The sequence below is a fragment of the Ovis aries genome, chromosome 6 (assembly GCF_016772045.2).
Source record: "Ovis aries strain OAR_USU_Benz2616 breed Rambouillet chromosome 6, ARS-UI_Ramb_v3.0, whole genome shotgun sequence".
Lineage (NCBI taxonomy): Eukaryota > Metazoa > Chordata > Mammalia > Artiodactyla > Bovidae > Ovis > Ovis aries.
The window spans coordinates 54600098-54614836 of record NC_056059.1 but is presented as its reverse complement, the minus strand read 5'-3'; positions in this window follow the sequence as shown (position 1 = coordinate 54614836).

The following is a 14739-nucleotide window of genomic DNA, read 5'->3' as shown; positions in this document are numbered from 1 at the left end:
AATATGAATTCCTCCTTTCTAGCCTTAATAGACAACATGAAATATTTTTGCAATTTTCAGTCTACTTTGCCCACATCCATCCCAACAGACTTGCTTATTCTGAATGTAATAGCTACCTTTCTAATCAATGAAGAATATATTTCATTCTATTCATTGATATGGCAAATGTGTCTGCCTGTAATTCTTAACCAGTGAAATATCAGCAGATAAAAATGAGAAGAAAATATTAAGTAAATGGTCTTATAGTTCAGGAGACAATCTTACTACCTGATATGTGAGAGAACAAGATTTCATAGCTAGTCCTGTTTTTTTTCTGTTTCTGCACAGCTGACAATTCTTAAACAATAGAAAACTGCAACACAATTACTCAAATATGTGGTAGAAATTTTAAAGTTGACAACTAGGGAAACCTTTATGGGCAACCACAGTATTAAGATCAGTTTGATAAAAGTCAATAGAAGGGAAACCATAGAATTTGATGAGATGCATTAGGAAAATAATGGTCAATAGGTCAATCAACATTTCTAAGGAGATAATATACCTGGATGGGGAGAGTCAGAGAATTTGGATAAATTATAATTTTCACTACTTTTGCTAGATATGTAGAATATAAATTGGTAATGGAAACAGTTGGGAATTTAAGATGATGGTCCAGTTAGGAAGTTAGGCATGAGCAGTGGGGTGGCCTAGCAAAAAAAAGATCCACCCCAGACATGCCCTGATAAGGCCCAGGAGAGCTCACAGACATGCTGCAGAATAATCGCAGAGACTTTTCCAACTCCGACACATGCACCCAACATGCGCAATGGATACAAATTAACCATAGGGACTTCTCCAACTCTGGCACGCGCCCTTGATGCATATCTGTGTCTTCAAGTGACCTTAGGCAGCTGGGGAGCCTGTGAAGGGTTCATTAATATTCTATACCTACATACATCTGATTATAACAGACTGGATTATGGGAAAGATATGCTCAGTAGAGTCTGTTGTTATGTAACTTGCAACTGTCAATCAGAACTGTCAGTCCACACCCTCATAGATGAATATATAAAAGCCCTGTCTTGACAACCTTGTGCATCACCATTCTGGTGCCAGTGCCTCTCTTGGCTTGGCTCACATCTTCCTTGAGATGTTCTTTTTGTTCTTTCATCAATAAACTTGTCTTTCCCAGGGGTAAGCCCTCAGATTCTTCTTTGTGTCCTTACCAAAAATGAAGGCCCAGGAGGAAGGGTTCTTTTCCACTCTCCCTAGCTGGTAACAGTTCTGAGATCATAAATCTTATTCAGAATCTGACCTTCCCACTTATCTGTGTGTTTGCTTTGAGAAATATTAATTAAGACTACCAGTAATAATTTTCTTATCCATGAAACATGTAGAATTATACCTTCTTTACTTTTCCCTCAGGTTTGAGTGATAATTAAAGACAATTAGGCATCTTAATAATAGGTAAGACATGAAGAACTGACATCTGATGTGAGAAACTGACTCACTGGAAGAGACCCTGATGCCAGGAAAGATTGAAGGCAGGAGGAGAAGGGGCTGACAGAGGATGAGATGGTTGGATGACATCACTGAGTCGATGGACTTGAGTTTGAGCAGCCTCTGGGAGTTGGTAATGGACAGGGAAGCCTGGTATGCTATAGTCCATGGGGTTGAAAAAAGTTGAACACAACTGAGCAACTGAATTGAACTGAAGAATAGGTGAAATAAATTGGTAATTAATACATGACATATGTACACTGAGAAATTCATGATAAATTTTATTTAAACCATAAATTATTTTTCCCAGAGAATGTAAGAGGCCTTTGTATATATGATTTTTGCAAGAATGTGGATTACATGAAACCTATTTTGAAATTTCTGTGGACCCATAAACCTTAATTAAGAAGTCCCACAAAAGCCATAGTTTGTATGTCAGGAAATTCTTTTCTTTTATCCTCTTTTCTGAGCCATTGTTCTCTGTGGGTAGAGTAGAAAAATCTATTTTAGTATTTTATTGGCTGAAAATATCCAAGGTTTGTGTATCAAGGAGGGTGATTTAATAGTTGACTCTTCTCTCAAAACATCTACTTATGATTCAGTGACCAAACTTTTCACTGAAAGAGAATGAATGGGTCAGATGCCAATAAGGGGGGGCAAGAATTCTTGGTCATTTTAAATATGAATTATTTGATACACAAAAAGTCACAGAGGTTTACCTTAAAAGAAATAAAGTCATCCACCAATGCAGTTAATCCTATGTTCATTTTTACAAAATGTTGGAGAATATGTATAATAGTTTTGGATAGAATGAGGGGTGGGGACCCCTTGATGGGATCAGCTTAATCTTTCCCAAATGAAAACTCTGTGCATGTTTGCGAAGAACTACTAAGTATATTATAACACATGGGAAATGGAAAAACACAACAATTTCAAGCAAACATTCATTACGATCTTATTATGCCTATCTTCTACCATTTTCTAAAGTTTCCTGGCCACCTGCTTTTAGGGAGGAAACTGAGGTTTGGAAAATTTACATTATTCATTCAAGGTTACATTTATCTTGAGCAAAGTGGTAATTAGAGTTTTACATTTTTATCAGAAATTTAAAAACAAAATCAACACAGGATTTCTGTGGTTATGGATAAATCTCAATACAGAATAAAGATTTACAGTGAATTGCTATGAAAAAATTATAACATTTTAATCTATTCTAGACAAATCTTTGACAAACACTGATGTTCGCTCCCTCTCTTGTGATGACTATCAGAGTTCTAAACTGTTCTAATAGACTCAACATGCTGAAAGAAGAGAAAAAAATGTCGCTGATGTCAATGAAAAAACAATACAGTATGATAACCAATTAATAGAAACTAAAATTTTTCCTTAACCAACAAATTTATGTTTTAAATGGAAAGACATGTAGCTTTTGCCTTGATAATATTTTTTTTTTCTATTAAGAAAACTTCCTTTAAATTTATAATGAAAGAAAATACTAACTGACCAGTCTTGAAAACACACTTCAATATTTCAGAGTTTCCTTTAACTTCTGTTATGTTGAAAACTTTCAGAAACTATTTTTAGAGATCAAATGGAAACCACTTTGAAAAGCTCAGCTTGATTAAGAACAGACAACACACATTTAGGGAATAAAAGGAATCGCTCACTACTTTTGTGAAATTCTTCAGGGACTTCACTCCAGGTAGACAAATGTGGAAAGAGAGTTAAAGAGGATTTTAAACTTAGATGGTTGGAAGGCCTTTGACAAAATTCTTTACAGAACTGTAAGATCAGTGGAGAGGATCAATGAAACTAATAGTAAATTGGCTCACCGTTCTGAACAATGATTTATGGAAAGGAAACAAAGTTCTGGAGATAGGCTTTTGTGGTCCAAGCTAATTTTAAGTATTCTCCTGCTTCATAGATCAGAAACAAATATCCAACTTTCTGAAAATTGTTAAATATATTTTTAAGATATTAAGCATTGACTTTGTAATAAATCAAATAAAACTGAAGTTTCTTATAACACTTAGCTGATGACAAATAGAACGTGGCAAATAACAAATATGTGTGTTCAGATTGGGATTGTTTTTAAATGGTAGTGGATTTTAAGAAGACATCTTGAGAATATATTGAAACATGTATAGACAATATTAAATGGGCACTAAAAAATGATTACTTGAGCCACCATGCTTAACATTACCACAAGAATTTTTACTCTGTATTTTATCTTAAACCTCTGTTTGAATACATGAATACAGTTGTATTTGTTGCTTGAGAAGAAACAAGGTTGTTTGATTTAAATATAATCAGAAGTCAAGAACCAATTCTCAGGTATTCTGTCTGCTTTAATAGTTTTATTCCAGCAAACATAAAATTGTCTGGCATAGAAAGTCCTCAGTAAGTCTTTGTGAATAAATGAATAAACTACAAAACAGATTGGATGGAGTGGCTCTAAAATTGAGATGGATCATTGAACTATCAATCCCTTTTGCAGGATGTTCTTCAAGAGATTAACCAGTATTTTGCATCTCCTGACTTTAGGATGCATAATTATTTTTTTTAAGGAAGATTAAATTTTAGAAGAGAAAGGAGCACATGCTCAAAATTTTTAAAATAATAAGGACTTTCATATTTTTAAGTGCTATTTTACAGGAAAGGAGGATGGTACTCACTAGCTATGAACTATCACACCCCAATTTCTTAACACAACCAAATGACAGTTTTTGTTTTTTCTTTAATACTTGAGTAAACCTCAAATCCCTTCCAAGATTTATTTTTTGATCAAGAAGTGGAAGAAGCACTTCAGGATTCTCAGAGAAGGAAGATAAAACATGGTGTCTCTCAGCAGGATTATGGGATAGTAAACCTTCACCTCATAAATAAGAAACATAAAATGGCTATTTGAAGGGATACTGATATATATTTCTGAAAGAGGTCACAGCTTTGCGTCCAGTCTATCAGTGAGAATCTATAAAAAGATGACAGTCTTTGTCCAAGACAGTACATATGAAAGCTCTACAAAGGAGTTCCAGGGTTTGACCAGAATGTAAACCATTATTTCTTTATGAGATTGTTCAAATGTTCCATATTTAGTAATCAGAATATTATTATTAAAATTATGATGCAGTAATGAGAGTTCATATTAAATATATTTGGCTCTGAAGATATGCCAGACATTGTACACAGCACTTCACATACCTCACATCATTATTCCCCTCCAAAAGTTCTACACAAGAGGTTATTATCCATGTACAACAGATGAGGAAACTAAGCTAGCAAGGTTTGGAAGGGGATTTAACTTCTTTCTAACTGTAAGCCCATATTTTAAAACTCTATGGCCTATTACCTTGGCATTTTTTCTTAAGAAGTAATGGGAAATTCACACACACACAGAAAAACAAAACAAAACAAAACAAAAACAGGCCAGTTGCACCTGAACCGGTATAAATTATGTTTTATACTATAAATTATGTTAAACTATATGTTTAACTCTTGAAAGATCTTAATGAAGATTAGTATTGTCTCTAATTCGTTATAACAATGAAATGGCTTCAAGCTATCATTGATATTACAGAGGGATACAAGTGAACCAGAAAATCAAGATAAACTTTGTCATGTTGCTACAAACGTAAAAATTCTAGAGCAACAGGGCATGATACTGACAACATACATTATACTTCCTAGGAATTAAAAAAATGAACTTCATAATCTAATGTTAATTTTATTTGTTTTAGACTGATTGTGTACATTGTTGTTTTCCATTCTCTTTCTAGTTGTCAGTCATTTCTCTTTTTCACACTGTTACTACCTATGATAAGTATCTCTCTTTTTTCCATTTTTTTTTTCCTTTCCATAAAGTTTAACACATAGTGGAGCCACATTAATTTAGGCAGATTCTATTCACTTTAAGATGACTTCTTTTATGGTCCAGAATGATTGCAGAAATGTAATATCCTCATATTGATGGATCCTCTTTTCTCTACCTATCCCTAATACCTAAAGATATTAGGGGGGAAGAGAGAAGGTATCAGAACCAGCTTCAGAAAAAAATATAGCTAAAAATTTATCTGCTAATATTTTCATTTATTCCAAGATTTTTCTGTCCACGCATTCTTTCCACTCCAATGAAAATCAGGTAGTCACCTAGAATATCTCTTTTCTCATTCATCGATTATTTCATTCCTGCTTTTTAAATATTTAAATGGTGTTATTTAAGAGATTACTTAATCTCTGCATTATACTATGTGCTGGATATAAAATTATAGAGAAAGACTTTTATCTGAGGCTTTTTTAGTATCTCTAGATGCTTCCAGTTACTAGCAGAACTCAAGCAAGATGTTGACTTGATGTTTGTTGATGGTCGACTTGATGTTTGTTGATGGTCATGGTAGTATATCTCAAAAAGCTATGGCTTGTAGTTAAAAAAAAAAATACTTAGTTAATACTGAAAGATTTGGTCTTGTCTTATGGCTAAACCATTACTAACCATATGGCCTATAGAAATATCTCTAGCTAAATGGAAATAAAATAAAAAATAAACAAATGGAACCTAATTAAACTTAAAGGCTTTTGCACAATGAAGGAATGTGCAAAAGCTTTTCCACAATGAATAAGCAAGGTGAAAAGACAGCCTTCAGAATGGGAGAAAATAATAGCAAATGAAGCAACTGACAAAGAATTAATCTCAAAAATATACAAACATCTCATGCAGCTCAATTCCAGAAAAATAAATGACCCAATAAAAAAATGGGCCAAAGAGCTAAATAGACATTTCTCCAAAGAAGACATACAGATGGCTAACAAACACATGAAAAGATGCTCAACATCACTCATTATCAGAGAAATGCAAATCAAAACCACAATGAAGTACCATCTCATGCTGGTCAGAATGGCTGCTATCAAAAAGTCTACAAACAATAAATGTTGGAGAGGGTGCAAAGAAAAGGAAACCCTCTTACCCTGTTGGTGGGAAGGCAAACTAGTATACCCACTATGGAGAACAGTATGGAGATTCCTTAAAAACTGGAAATAGACCTGCCTTATGACCCAGCAATACCACTGCTGGGCATACACATGGAGGAAACCAGAATTGAAAGAGACACGTGTACCCAATGTTCATCGCAGTGCTGTTTACAATAGCCAGGACATGGAAGCAACCTAGATGTCCATTGGCAGATGAATGGATAAGAAAGTCATGGTACATATATACAATGGAATATTACTTGGCTATTAAAAAGAATGTGTTTGAATCAGTTCTAATGAGATGGATGAAACTGGAGCCTATTATACAGAGTGAAGTAAGTCAGAAAGAAAAACACCAATACCGTATATTAATTCATATATATGGATTTTAGAAAGATGGTAACAATGACCCTGCATGTGAGACAGCAAAAGAGACACAGATGTAAAGAACAGTCTTTTGGATTCTGTGGAAGAAGGCGAGGGTGGGATGATTTGAGAGAATAGCACTGAAACATGTATATTACCATATGTGAAGTAGATTGCCTGCCCAGGTTCAATGCCTGAGACAGAGCACTCAGGGCTGGAGCACTGGCATGACCCTGAGGGATGGGATGGGAAAAGAGGTGGGAGGGGGGTTCAAGATGGGAAACACATGTACACCTATGGCTGATTCATGTCAGTGTATGGCAAAAACCACTACATAATTGTAAAATAATTAGCCTCCAATTAAATAAATTAATTTTAAAATATTACAAAAAAAAAAAAAAAAAAGAAAGAAAGAAAGAAAGAAATATCTCTGGCTACTCCAATTTCCAGTGTTCTTTTCCTGTAAAAGAGATGTAATATTTACCTTACTGAGAAGTTGTTAGAAATCAAGAAAAGACAGTTAATAAATGCATCTGTTAAATCACTAATTTACTTATTAACAAATATCTCTTAAATGTCTACTTAAGTCAAAAGTACGTTTCTGGCTTTGGAAGTTTTTTTTTAAAGTTTAATGTAAAGTGAAATCTGCCCTCCCGGGACTCACCATCTTATTAAGGATGCAGAGAGTTTTTATCTTATTAATAAGCAGACTAGTGGGAGGAGTTTATTGAAATGATTAGTTTCAACATAAAGTAACTACTGAGATGAAGATATGATAGAAAATATCATAAGAGTGCAGAACAGAAGACATATTGATGAAATATCTGAAATTCAATAAAATATAGTTCAGTTCAGTTCAGTTCATTTGCTCAGTCGTGTCCTACTCTTTGTGACCCCATGGACTGAAGCATGCCTGGCTTCCCTGTTCATCACCAGCTCCCAGAGCCTACTCAGACTCATGTCCATTGAGTCAGTGATGCCATCCATACCATCACATCCTCTGTCGTCCCCTTTTCCTCCTGCCTTCTATCTTTTCGAGCATCAGGGTCTTTTCAAATAAGCCAGTTCATCGCATCAGGTGGTCAAAGTATTGGGAGTTTCAGCTTCAGCATCAGTCATTCCAATGAATATTCAGGACTGATTCCCTTTAGGATGGACTGGTTGGATCTTCTTGTAGTCCAAGGGACTCTCAAGAGTCTTCTTCAATGTAGTTGAGGTTAAGAAAAAAATAGTTTCTAAAAATTTCTTTCTAAAAAATATCAGCATTGTTAAATTTATTAGAGAAATGTAACCGATTAAAATTGTCAGAAATAAGATTTCCAGATAGAGGTAGAGTTTTGTATACTTAGGTCACAATAAGTAGGACTTTATTCTCAAAACTAAGGAGCTTAAAGTTCAACCTCCATGATAGAGAATGATTGATAGATTTGAGCAGTTCATGTGAAATGGATTAGTCTAGTTGCAGTGTACAGATGGCTTTCAGAAGATCCATCATAGCAAGAATAAATAGGAGTTTCTTGTCATGATACTGACACAGCAATAGAAGAGCCTTGAAGAAAAAGAAACAGAATTTAGAACATTTTACAAGATGAAAATCAGTAAAATGTGATCAATTGTATTCGGAAAGAGGGAAAGGAGAGGTTTAATATGACTCAATTTTCTGAACTGAGCAATGAGGTAGAAGATAGTTATATTCAGTGGAAAGCGGGGGGGAAAGGATCAAGGTTATTATGGAATGAAAAATGAGGCCAGTTATAGAAACGTTGACTTAAAACATTCCTATGCAAAGACAAGCTAATGATGCTCAATAGGCATATGGACAACAGAGTTTTGAGAGGGAGAGAACAAGTTTTGTGACAAGAATAAATGAGGTCACCCAGAGGAAGCATATAGTAGGAAAATAATAATGGGTTGATTATGGAAACTGTTATAAACATCAGTGTTCAAATAACTGTTGGAGGAAAAGATTGACAAGGAGGAAATGATCAGAAAAAATAGGAGGAGGATCAGTAAGAAATGGTATGAAAAGGTCAACCTAATAGTTTCAAAAAGAGTGGTCAGCAGTCTTTTCAGTGATATAAGAGAAAAAGAAAAAAGGGGTACAAAATTCCAAAAAGCATACTATTTCAGTCTTGTCTCTGAGAAAAAGAATTAAAAAATGATTTGTTAAATTGATTTACAAAGGAATCCTCCTGGAAACTGATGTTTTTATAACAAGTAACTGTTTTAATTACAGTAAACAAGCATGCAAGATTTCAAGAGAAGAGCATTGAGCATATCGTATTGCCAACATTTTATAAAACAAAGGATAGGACCTGAGAGATCTGATAACGTGTTTGCAGTGAATAAGTAAGTAGATGAGGCAAAGGCAGTGGGAGTCTTTTCCCTAGATCTCAGCAAGACGTTTGATAAATTGTTGTGTAAGATGCAACTAAGGAAAAATCAAGGATTTTGAATCAATGCTATAACAAGCTAGAAAAGAAGATGAGTGGATACAGATTTATGGTAAGTGGTGATAAGTTGTGTCTGGAGGTAAGAAACAACAGGATTTCTATGAGCTTAATGCTATTATGCTTTTTATTTAATACTCATAAAACAATTGTCAGAAAAGAACCTCAACTGGTATTGGCACTAATTTGAGCCTTGTTGGCAGCATCAATGTTGTGATTGATTGTCTAAATTAACTCCAATTAAGCTCTGTTTCTGTGTACTGGTTCATCTTACAGTATAATATTTTGCTTATTTTAAATACCATTGTGGATATTTAAAGTAACTTAGTCAATAGCTGTTCTCATTTAATAAAGAATGAAAGAATATTGATGTGCTTCCAAAGATAACAGAGGCATTTGATGAGGGTGAGTGTGATGTCCTGGGTGTTTGTTTCCAGAGAAAGTAAAGGGTTTCAACTTGAAAGACTTGTTTCTCAGAAGGAAAAAAAAAAAGAGAGAGAGAGAACTGCTGGGGCAATGATCTCAATAATCCTTATCCAGTGAGTCTAGGCTAGAAAAGACAATGTAAGTCAAAAGGATAGAAACCAGAAAAACCAGTAAAAGTACATTGGAGAATTTCTATGACTATTCAGTTCAGTTCCGTTCAGTCACTCAGTCATGTCTGACTCTTTGTGACCCATGAACCGCAACATACCAGGCCTCCCTGTCCATCACCAACTCCCGGAGTCCACCCAAATCCATGTTCATTGAGTCAGTGATGCCATCCAACCATCTCATCCTCTGTTGTCCCCTTCTCCTCCTGCCCTCAATCTTTCCCAACAACAGGGTCTTTTCAAATGAGTCAGCTATTTGCATCAGGTGGCCAAAGTGTTGGAGTTTCAGCTTCAACATCAGACCCTCCAATGAACACCCAGGACTGATCTTCTCTAGGATGGATTGGTTGGATCTCCTTGCAGTCCAAGGGACTCTCAAGAGTCTTCTCCAACACCACGTTACAAAAGCATCAATTCTTTGGCTCTCAGCTTTCTTTGTAGTCCAACTCTCACATCTATACATGACCACTGGAAAACCATAGCCTTGACTAGATGGACATTTGTTGACAAAGCAACGTCTCTGCTTTGTCAGAGACATTTTAATATGCTGTCTAGGTTGGTCATAACTTTCCTTCCAAGGAGTAAGTGTCTTTTCATTTCATGGCTGCAATCACCATCTGCAGTGATTTTGGAGCCCAGAAAAATAAAGTCAGCCCCTGTTTCTACTGTTTCCCCATCTATTTGCCATGAAGTGATGGGAGCAGATGCCATGATCTTAGTCAGTGAAATCCGAAGTTCAGATATTTGTGTTATGAGATCAGTGTGCTTTCCAATACTCTACATTTGTTTTCTGAATTTGCATCTTAAAATGTTTTAATTATTACTATATTAAGACAGCAGTCTTTATTAAATGATATGAGTCAAACAAGCAAGATTCCTTAAAGCTTTTCCTGCCCTTCTCTGCCATAAAACTCTAAAGGACATTACATACACCCAACTGATTAATATCTCCCAGATATGTCCTCATTTTATCTTTTCTATAATCAAATTCAGTAACTCCACTCATGCATTTTTATTCATTCATTAGAAAGCCTGGTTTGTACTAGGGACTATCCTAAATCTTGGGAATTCGGCAATGGAAACATAAATTTCTGTAGTCATACATTTATATTTCAGTGAAAAACTAGCAAGGACACAGATACATAAATATGTAAAATATATTTGGTGCTAATACGAATGATAAATAGTTTTTAAAAGGTAATATAAGAATATTGTTGATTGGGTTGGAGGTGATCTTGATAGTTTTAAGAACAGATAAAACCTGTTTGCTTAGGCAGTGCCTTATCAAGGCCTGTATGCAGTGAGGATATAAGTCATGGGAGTGTCTGAGGTAAGACCTTTCCAGACAGAGGTTTATGTGCAAAGGCTTGGAGGCAGGAGTGTCCCTTATCAGCCAGAATAAAGCAGAGAAGGCCAATGTGTCTAGGGGGATACCACGCTGGTGATGTGGGCACAGGGTTAATTCAGGTCAGGCATGCCAAGATATAAGGACTTGGTATTTTACTTATGTGAGAAAGGAAACCATTAAATGATTTTGAGCAGGAAGTTGACATGATTTGAATTATGGCTCTAAAGAACATTCTTCTGGTACTGTGTGACAAACTCTAAATAGACAAGAATGGAAGAAGAGAGTCTAATTTTTGTCCTCTAATGTACTAATTTTAATATATTTCCATCAACTTTACATTCAAACTACATTCTTATTCTTCAGTCCAGTTCAATCACTCAGTTATGTCCGACTCTTTGCAACCCCATGAATCGCAGCACGCCAGGCCTCCCTGTCCATCACCAACTCCCGGAGTTCACTCAAACTCACGTCCATCGAGTCAGTGATGCCATCCAGCCATCTCATCCTCTGTCATCCCCTTCTCCTCCTGCCCCCAATCCCTCCCAGCATCAGTCTTTTCCAATGAGTCAACTCTTCGCATGAGGTGGCTAAAGTATTGGAGTTTCAGACTCAGCATCAGTCCTTCCAATGAACACCCAGGAATGCTCTCCTTTAGGATGGACTGGTTGGATCTCCTTGCAGTCCAAGGGACTCTCAAGAGTCTTCTCCAACACCACAGTTCAAAAGCATCAATTCTTCGGTGCTCAGCTTTCTTCATAGTCCAACACTTATTATCAAAACCTCTACACTTACCACCTTTGCTAAAGTAACCATTAATCTCTCTCCTGAAATAAAAATCAACTATTTTTTTGATGAGGTACAAAGAGATATGGTCCTTTTGTCATCCTTATGGATGTGGAAAAGGAAAATGAAGTTGCTCAGTCGTGTTTGACTCTTTGCGACCCCATGGACTATATATAGACTCCGAGGCTCCTCAGTCCATGGGATTTTTCCAGGCAAGAGTACTGGAGTGGGTTGCCATTTCCTTCTTCAGGAATGTATCTATTGTATATGTGGGGCTTCCCTGGTGGTTCTTTGATATATAGAACCCATCTGCCAATGCAAGAGTTCCAAGTTTAATCCCCGGGTCCATTTTTCCTGGAGGAGGAAATGCCATCCACTCCAGCATTGTTGCCTGGGAAATCCCATGTACAGAAGAGCCTGATGGGCTACATCCATGGGGTTACAAAAGAGTTGGACACGACTCAGCAACTAAAGAACAACAAAGGTCAGGCCCTGCTAAGAACAGTATGCTCTAACTTATTTTAAAAGAGTTATTTCCCTTCCCTCTCCTGAAAGGATGAGATAATTTTTTCCCAGTATTTACTATGAGAACCTAGTGGAGCTCCTGAAGGTAAATCTTGTAATACTGGGAGATTCTTTTATTATTGGGTGCCCCCAGAATTTTTACTTCTCAAAGGTGTTCATGTGGTACCTACAGCAATAAGGCAATTATTGTCCAGGTTTTTCTACCTTGGCCCTTGTTCCTTAGCTGTTTCTGCTCCTGAGTCTCCAGTTCAGGTAAATTGCTTTTCTGTGTTAGCTTGTCTTTCCAGTTTTGGACCCAGTGATTTGCCCTGTGTCCTCCCCTCTCTTACAAATCCAGGAAGAGTTGTTGATTTTTCATTTTGTTAAGCCTTTTTCATATAAGGACAGAGTGAGGACTTCCATGTTCCTTATGTGGGAACAGGCGCTGGAAGCCCCTATTCTCCACTTGGCAAGGTGAGCATCATCATTTCCAAAGAAATATTTCTAAAAATAGTCAGTGATGAAAATGTTCTAAAACTGAGTATGATGATGGCTGCACATATCTGGTAAAATACTAAAAATTATTAAATTGCACACTTCAAATATGTGAATTATATGTTATGTGAGGACTTCTCCCATGGTTCAGATGATAAAAAATCTACCTGCAGTGTGGAAGACCTGGGTTCAATCCCTGCGTTGTGAAGATCCACTGGAGAAGAGAATGGCTACTGCTCCACTATTCTTGCCTGGAGGATTCCATGGACAGAGAAACCCAGCAAGCTGCAGTTCACAGGGTCACAAAGAGTCAGACACAACTGAGTGACTAACATACACACACACACACACACACACACACACACACATGCTATGTGAATTATATATCAATAAAGCCCTTTAAAAAAAAAGAAAATTATTTGAAAACTATTGTCAGCAGTGAAAATTTTTATATTTTCTACCTCTAAGATCTTTTATTCCATCTCAGTCATTTGGTTATAGCAACTTTTGAGGAGAGGTTTATAAATGAACTTATGATTAACAATAGGAAGATATATGATTTTTGGATGAAAGAATAAATATTCATAAAGTCTGTTATGCCTAGGTTGTCTAAAAATTCTTTATCCCTATCTACACATTGCAGATTTTTGCCTCTGTACATCATGTCCTCAATCAGACAGCTCACCTTGAACCAGTCCATCTCTCCCCATTCTTTAGGTCCCAGTTGTAAAATATCCTTTTCCATAGCACTGACCTCTGTGCAGAACTCATCATTCACTTTAGCACCTACATGATATTCTATTCTCACAATTATGTGATTACACATCCAAACAGGTAAAATATTGTTTTCATTCCAATAAATGTATATTTATATATAATTATTTTTACCTTATGTATTAGCTACAATAAAAAATTAGAAGTTATTGTTCCAAAAGACTTTTTAATATCCTGAATATTTTAACCCATTTCCTGTTGGATTTGACTAGATTATGACTTACTCTGTGATTTCATATATAGTAGGCTTGAACACACAATACAGGCTTTTATCAGATGTATACAAAGTGTCAACTCTGCTTTTTCCTGTTCTTTCAGTTGTGTGTAAATAACTACAATTATCCTTAATCCAAAATGTCCTTGGAAATTCTTTTTTCTATGTCTCTTGTCTGTACTATAAGTGGTTTTATTGGTTTGCTTATTAGTTTTGTTTTGTTCTATTTTATTTTGGAAGTGGCCAGGAATCTCAATGTGCTGAAGAAAAGGAAACGCGAGAGCAAACTACACACTCTCTACTCTGCCCTTAAATTCACCTTCTTATGAGGGATGTCATTTAAAACTCAGAGTATTATTAAAGCTTCATTTCTTTATTAGAAAGCACATATGGATTACAACATTTTCTCTGTTATAATGCATTGCTTTTTGTTCCCTGAAGTCTGAGGACCCTACTTTGCATCCCTCTTTTTACTACTTTCTATCAATATGTACATTGCTTTAGATTTTTTTTTATATAGATTAAACTCATAATTGAGTTATAGACAAAAGATGGTTTTCTAGCTACACTCATGGTCTAGTGAGCTTCTCATTTTTCATAAGAAGATTTAAGTCTTATCACCACATAGCTACCTATTTGGTAAAGCCTATGGCTATGTAGTTAGTGACCATAGAGTGTTGGTGCACTTAATCTACTCAGTACATGAGTATTGCTGTGAACACAGTGCCAGTCAAGACATCTTTAGTCATTGAAAGAAATAATATTTTG